We start from the raw sequence: 8,117 nt of genomic DNA, 5'->3' as shown, positions 1-8,117 counted from the left end.
CGAGTGTCATTTTTATACATGTGATTTGCTTAAATACGCAACTTTAGTACCGTTTTTGAATTTATTGCAGTTGGATACCTCATGTTTCATAAACATGCAATTTTAGTATTTTTTTTTTCTTAACCCTATCTATTTTATCCATTAAGTCAGGGGTAAATTGATAATTTTCTTTATTTATTTTCTATTTTCCTGTAATCAAATTCCCCCTTTATATCTTCATCTCTAACCCTCCCACACACATCGATCCTTCAAACCCAAATGTTAATGCACATGATACTATAACATAACCATGGCAATGCATCTACATCAATTTAAGCACATTATCACAATACAACACACAGAATGAATTTATGTATCCCATGCTGCATACACTGAAGCACTATTGGGTCAAAACAACTACTTTTGATACAAAAGGATGTGTACAGAACAGAAAAGTTTAAACACCAAATTAATCAATTTACACATCAAATACGGAACTGCAAGTGCACCACCGGCATTGCGAGACGGTTTCTGCATATTTTCTTACTCTCTGGCAAATTAGCATCTTCAATCGTCGTCGAATTAGCAGCTGAATCGGTAACCGGTACGGATTTGTCTGTTTGTATAATTTGGGGGAGAAGTTGTATGGGAGGTGGAACCGTGGAGGGTGCATAAGAGTCTTCTTTGTGTCATCTAGCATAGCGTGGTGGTGACAGTTTCTGCCGGTGAGGATTAATCGCAGGTGGAGCTGACGATGGGGGTAGGGTTACGACGAGGTGGAGCCGTGGAGGGGTCATATTTGAGGATTCACGCAACCGGAGACGGTGGAGATATTTGATATAAAGGAATAAAGAAAATTACCAATTTACCCCGACTTAACGAATAAAATAGACGGGGTTAAAAAAAATACTAAAACTGCATGTTTTTAAAACATGAGGTATCCAACTGCAGTAAATTCAAAAACGATACTAAAGTTGCGTATTTGAGCAAACCACAGGTATGAAAATAACACTTAACTCAAAAATATTTAATAATCTAGTTTGGGTATATGAAACATTATGAACTTGTTTAAAAAGGGGCATTTACATATTTCTTCTTCCTAAACTTTGAAATTACATATTTCCTAAAACCATGCTTAAAAAACATTGTACATTGTGCATTAAAAACTTGTATTTTAGGGAAATATGTAATTTCAAAGGTTTAGGAAGGAGAAATATGTAAAAATCCCTTTAAAAACAAATACATGCTTGCTAAATTAAATAGAAGTGTAGGTTATTATCACAATCATTAGTCATACGCAAATTGGAAATAAATAATCTTGTCTTTTGTGTATTGGTCGATAATAATCTCACATTTAAAAATCACTATCAACAGTTCGATCTTTCAACTATTTTTGTCTTAATGGATACCCGTTAAAAAACACTTAGGTAGTGTTTAGTATGAAGGAATGGGAGGTTGGGATGAAATAGATCATTCCAAAGTAATGGAATTAAACCTGTTTGGTTGTCATGCATCAATGAAATGGATTATTTCAAAGGAATGCAATCCCTTCCATTTATAGTTTTTTTCATTCCTTAAGAGAATGTGCTATTTTTTCATTCCTTCAAAGAATATAATGAAAAAAAGTCATCAATAATAATAATAATTAATATTATAATTATTATTTATTATCAATATTATATTTTCTATTACAATATAACTATTATCATTATTATAAGTATTATTTTGTTATCGATGTTACTTTTCTATTATAATATAAGTATACAACAATTATTATTATTATTATTATTATTATTATTATTATTATTATATTGAATCACCGTTTCGAGATAAGTTTTACATCAGTCGACTCATATCGTTCTTCCGATCAAAAGCCCTAAAACATCGGTTTGAAACTATGGAAAAAAACATAACGACGTTAAGTATTTTTTAACGGAGGACCAGTGAGACAAAAATAGTTAAAAGGTGGAACCGTTGCTAGTGATTTTTAAAGGTGAGATTATTATCAGCCAATATACAAAATGTGTGATTATTTATTTCTAATTTTATAATTATAATTTTATTTATATTATTATATCATTGTTATGCTATTTCTCATCTATTAATTGATGAAAAATAGTATGTGTGTATAGTTTCCTATTTAAACAAAATAATATAAATTGATGATTAATTTCATTACTATGTGGTCATCAAACAAGACAATGGAATGGTAATAATCCATTTTATTCCTTTGTCCATTCCATTACACTTTCATTTCATTCCTTTATTCATTCCATTACCTCATACCAAACAGACCCTTAGTGTTGTTAAGTTTTTTTCTGAGTTTCAAACCCACGTTTTTATGGATTTTGATAAGAAGAAAGACCTTATTTATAGTGTGGGGTTTATATAGAAAGTTTTGGAGAATAAACATTCTACAAATACAAAATATTTAGTTAATAAAAAGATGTCATTTAATTACTTGTAATAAAATAATTAGTGTGACATATTTAAATTAGTTATGTTACATAATAAAAAATAACTATCTAAACATTCCCGATTTAACATGTTATACTTACGATTACACATCAAATGACAAAATTACATTAGAATCACGTATCACACATAAAAATTGATCAATTCTCATTGGAAATAATTGTGGATTTCATAATATACGATGTGTTTCACATAAGAAAACATTAACGCGTTGATAAATAAATGCATATATTATTAAATTTGATTAGAAGTTTACAAAACAACTAACCAATTAAAATATATTCAAGAATTGGTTAGTTCTAAAATATATTTGTAGAAAGTATATTTATAACGAACTAAGATTAATTTCAATCTAAATTTGTTAAATTCAAATTTTATGTTTCTAAATACAAATTATTCGAGAATTTATTCGTTCTAAAATGTTTTTAAACAAAACTGTGTAACCAAACTGTTGCTATTAATTTTCAGCGATTCTGTTTCACTTCTTAGTAATAAAAAACCATTACTAACAATTTCGTTCACCATGTTACCTTAAAACCGAATCATACAAACACTAGACTTATCTCTTCAACATACTATTTTCTTTAATAAATTAACAGATAAATATGAGCATTCTCAAAACTTATCCTCTAATACTTTTAAAAAAGGAAAGAGAATGTTTTCTTATTTTATAAAACGTAACATATCAGATAATTATTTATGTCAAATTCTCCACCATGAACCGATCATTAGACCTCAAATCATCAATCTATTTATCAAAACAGCAAAGTAAAATAATAATAATATTATGTGTTTACAATGTCTTGGACCTTTGGTTACCCAATGTTATAAAATTGATCATCGACTCGTCCTTCAACGTATTGTTTCCTTCAATAATAATAATAATAATAATAATTTAACAGTTATAATAAAAAATTTTCAAAACTTGTCATCTTATTATTACCGTTAAGGAAACACAATATTCACAATAACCACTTTCATATTTATAAACTTCAACCCATCTCTATATAACCCTAACCCTCACTCATCCCCATTACCAGTACCAATCAAGCCAAAACCACCACCGCCATCAACATGTCAAAACCTAAATCGAAACAAAAACCTAACATCATCGTCCGATCAGTCTTCGCGTACAACGCAGACTCCGAGTTCCAATTGATTTCAACCCTCATTGACGATTACCCTTTCGTCTCCATGGACACCGAGTTCCCTGGCGTCGTCGTCCGCCCAAACTCCGGACACCATCACTTCCTTAACCAAAACCCTAACGACCACTACAACCTCCTCAAATCCAACGTTAATGTTCTCAATCTCATCCAGGTCGGCCTCACACTCACCGACGTCAACGGCAACCTCCCGGATCTCGGATCTGGATCTGGATCTGGGTTTATCTGGGAATTCAATTTCAAGGACTTTGACCCGGCGCGTGACCTCCACGCGCTGGATTCGATCGAGCTTTTGAGGCGGCAAGGTATCAATTTCGATCGGAACAAAGAACTCGGGATCAGTTCGGTTAGGTTTTCTCAGTTGATGATGACGTCAGGGTTGGTGTGTAATGATCGAGTGAGCTGGGTGACGTTTCACAGCGCGTATGATTTCGGGTACTTGGTTAAGGTTTTGACGGGTCGGGCGTTGCCGGATGAGTTGAGTCGGTTTCTGGAGGTTTTGAGGACGTTTTTTGGGGATAGGGTTTATGATGTGAAGCATTTGATGAGGTACTGTGAGAGTTTGTATGGCGGGTTGGACCGTGTGGCCAAGACTTTGGACGTGGACAGGGCGGTTGGGAAGTGTCATCAGGCCGGGTCGGATAGTTTGTTGACGTGGCACGCGTTCGAGAGGATTAGGGGGCTTTGCCGTGGTGGACCGGAGAAGTATGCGGGCGTGCTTTATGGGTTAGAGGCGTTCTGAACTAGTTTTAATGTTATGATAGTGAATTAGTAGCGGATTATTAGGTGTAAAGTTTTAGTCTTTCTTATATGAATTTAGCTTTGCGGTTAATCAATTATTTGGTTTCGTTTCGTACTTATGCCTGTTTGATATCAAGTTTTACTAGTTGTTCTTTGGGAGCTGTTGCTTTTAGGCACGTGAACGAACCAAACAAACATGAATGGGTCATGTTCGTGATTGTTTGTTTATTTAACTGAACAGGAGCACGTAATAGAACAAACTTTTTTGTTCATGTTTGTTCATTAAGAAAATGTGCATTATTGTGTTTACTCATGTTAGTTCTTTTAAAACTAAATGATCAGTTTGTGAATGCAAAGTAAACTAAACAAACAAAAGTAAACGAACATGATTGAGCAAACGAACAATTCATCCAAACATATGCATTTATCAGCAGACAAAAAACTAGCGTATAAACAAACATACGTGAACTAGCGTATTAACAAACATAAATGAACAAACAAAACATCTGTTCATGTTCGTTCATTTAATTAAACGAACAAAAAAAGATGAACTTTCCAGCCAAACGTTTGGTTTGTTTACAGGCCTAGTTGCTTTTATTGAAGTCCTGTGTTGATGTGGTTTAGGCATTTTGTTTCTCATAATTATCTTCATAGCATACTCATGTACTTGAAATTTAAATAATATAGTGGACATGGAGGCAATTTCGATAGAACGGAAAAACATACCATATTTTTAAACATGAGTGTAATGGATCATATTTGTTTTGTTCTTTATCAAAGTTTCTGTATTTTGGAGATATTTCATATTGCTGCTTTAATGTTGCAGAGTTAAAAATAGTATCTTTTTCATATATGAGTGTAGGGGATGTCATGTAAGCAAATTCTTCATGGTTTTGAAATCAACTCTTCAAAGCATAGTTGTCAATAGCTAATAACGGTCATTAGTTACAAGCTACCTATATGCTATGTAGCGATAGCAGTGAAATAGCGCCCGCCTTTTCATGTTTAGTGATAATGAGTAGAAATTTTTTTTAAAAATAATTAGGGATTTCGTTGATGAAACTTTTTTTTACAGTGGAATTCGTGGAGTTTGGTCAAAAGAGATGCCTAAAAACACTTTTGATGTTTATTTTTTATTAAAAAAAAAACCATAGCTATCGCTATTTTCGCTCTATTCAATCACTATGCATTAGATTGCAGGGAACTCCTGCTTCGCTATGTTTTGCGCTTTACCGCTCGCTATCTTCGCTATTGACAGCAGGGCTTCAAAGTATGTTAAGAGTGTTGACCATCTGTAAGTGATAGTGAATCAATGTTCTAATTTCTATAATGTTTAATTTATGAAGTTCTTGTGGTGTTTGAGAATGTGCTCACTTGATTTAGCCCTCACGTTGTGTATGTTTGGCGCTTAGCTTTTAGGAGGTTAGCTTTTGATCTTTGAAAATAAGTAGTTTTTAGCAGCATTTAAAACAAGCTGCAGCTTGTAATAATGCAAAGATGCTATTTTATCCTTAATTAATCATGTTTGTCATATGAGCTTTTTATGCGTGTTTTCTTTTATATTATCTTACAACAGCTCACAGCTAAAGCCACAGCTTGTAATAATGCAAAGTGATCATTTTGTTTATCTTCCTAAGTTCCTGTTTTCACTTGTTATCAGTTTACTGTAGTTCTTCAATATGCAGTGATCTCTTTGTTTTTCCAATTTTGCATGCAAAAGTCTTCTATATATGCTAATATTATACAGTTTTAATCACTTATTATAAGACCCATTATTATTATTTTTTTCTGTTAGTGATTCTCTAGTTTTTGTGATTTATTTTGTCGACCATATAGTTGTTGTGAAGTATGCCTTTTAAGTGGCTAAGAATTGAAAGTTTGCAGAATATATGTTTACATCTATCTGCAGAATACATGTTCATAATAATGGAAGTGCTGGTTTATTTTTATAAGAAGTGGCTACTGTAGTTTTCTGACAGTTGGGTTAAGCAACCCAAAAAAACCCAACCGATTTATGCGTAAAACTCAGTCACGACTCTTTGATTATTATCAATCGAACCATATAAACTTAATACGATAACCCTGGCCCTATTGATACTAACACATGACCCAAACGTGCCGTAGTAAAAAGAATTTGGTGTTTCAAACTACAGCATCAGAGCTTGAGTATCTATTTTCGTTTTAATCTTCATAATCCTATTAACTGTTATTTTGCGTTGGTATTAGTTAAATTACAGTACAGGCTTTATTTTAAAAAAAACTAAGAAACAAGTGCTTGTTTCATATAATCCACAAAATACTGAGGGTAAGCGAGCACAATTGAAAGGTCATGTGGCGTACTTCATTCGATTGCAGGCAAGCTCATGACAGAAGACTTACGCCTTGGAGTGCTTTGTTTTGAGGTACGCTTGCGCGCTTCTTACTTTTATGGGCCTAATAATTATTGTGTTCAATTTAATGTTAAATGCACTAACCTTTTATGTCGGTTTTTTCTATTTGTTTGGAGCCATGTTTACAAGAAAGCCTTAAGCTACTGCTCAAGATAGCCTGCTTGCTCTTCAGATTATTGCAAGCTCTCTTTTTTCTTTTTATTATGTTCAGCACTTTTGCTGTTCTTTCCACACATTCTTTTTGGTAAGATGTAATGTTCTTTTCCCATGCTATAGTTTGTGTAGGATTATTGTGTTAACATGGTTAATTGGTTATACATATAACCTGAGTGGCTTCATACATATAATATGTATTATACAGGTGCCCGCGCGCTGCAGCAGGAACACAGGTTCGGTTTCAATTTTTAACGGTTTTGTTTCGGTTTTCGATGACAAAAAACCGCTACTGATGGTTTAATTTAAAAACCATCGAAACCGGATCGCAAACACCGCTACGTAAATGTTAATTTTTTTAAGTAAAAAAAACTAAAGCAATATAATACTCAAATTAAAGAGAATAAAATTCTCGTTTTTATGGTGCCCTTTTTTTTAAAAAAAATATTAGCGTTTGAAAAAATTATAACCGTATAAAGTCATGGATGGAAGTTGAGTTAAATGTGAAATTAAAAAAAAACATATGATTAAAAGTTAAAAGGCCATTGCTGTAAATTATTTAAATTTACAAAAGTTAATTAAAGTTGAGGGAAAATATGATGACTATGTTTAAAGAATTCGTTGAATATTTTCAATGGACTATTTTGTATGTTGTACAATATGTTTGTTAATTTGTAAATTACTTAATCTTAAAGTGTCTTAACCGGTTAATCTATAAACGAACACCTTAACCGGTTATTGAGAAATCGGTTTCAAACCGATACAACCCTCAGTGGCGGGTATAGACTATAATTTCAGGGGTAACGTTCAAAAATAAATTTTTTACGAATTTTTTTACGATATTTCGTACAATAGTTTTTTATTTAACTTGCCTTTGGACCGATATCATTTTCTTTTTATTTTATTTAAAATGATTGCTAATAAGACTTTGTTGTTTCATCTTCCAAGTTCCCTAATTTTAGAAGGGATAAAATTTAAACCATAAATCTATAATCAATTTCAATTTACACATAAGCCCTAAATCCCTAATCAATTACAATTATCAAATATTATCCGAATATTCAACAAACCATAATCAATCTTTCAATTGCTATCAATGGGGTGGTGCTCTATTGCCAAAGGCAAAGCCTTTAAAACACATGGGTTTGGAAGGGAGGTCTTGGGTTCAAATCCTAAAGACAACAAAAATTAAAAGAAGTTCACAGTTAAAAAA

The 8,117-nt window shown here is 32.5% G+C and overlaps 1 pseudogene; it reads left to right on the top strand.

Moving 5' to 3' along the window:
* Nucleotides 1–3,520: 3,520 nt before the first annotated feature.
* Nucleotides 3,521–4,447, top strand: LOC143575096 (putative CCR4-associated factor 1 homolog 9 pseudogene; annotated as a pseudogene).
* Nucleotides 4,448–8,117: the final 3,670 nt, after the last annotated feature.

The sequence above is a fragment of the Bidens hawaiensis genome, unplaced genomic scaffold (genome assembly GCF_021521415.1).
Source record: "Bidens hawaiensis isolate Kalapana, Puna unplaced genomic scaffold, B.hawaiensis_p1.1 tig00027297_1, whole genome shotgun sequence".
Lineage (NCBI taxonomy): Eukaryota > Viridiplantae > Streptophyta > Magnoliopsida > Asterales > Asteraceae > Bidens > Bidens hawaiensis.
The sequence above is the reverse complement of the archived record's forward strand: the minus strand, read 5'-3'. Positions and strand labels throughout refer to the sequence as shown.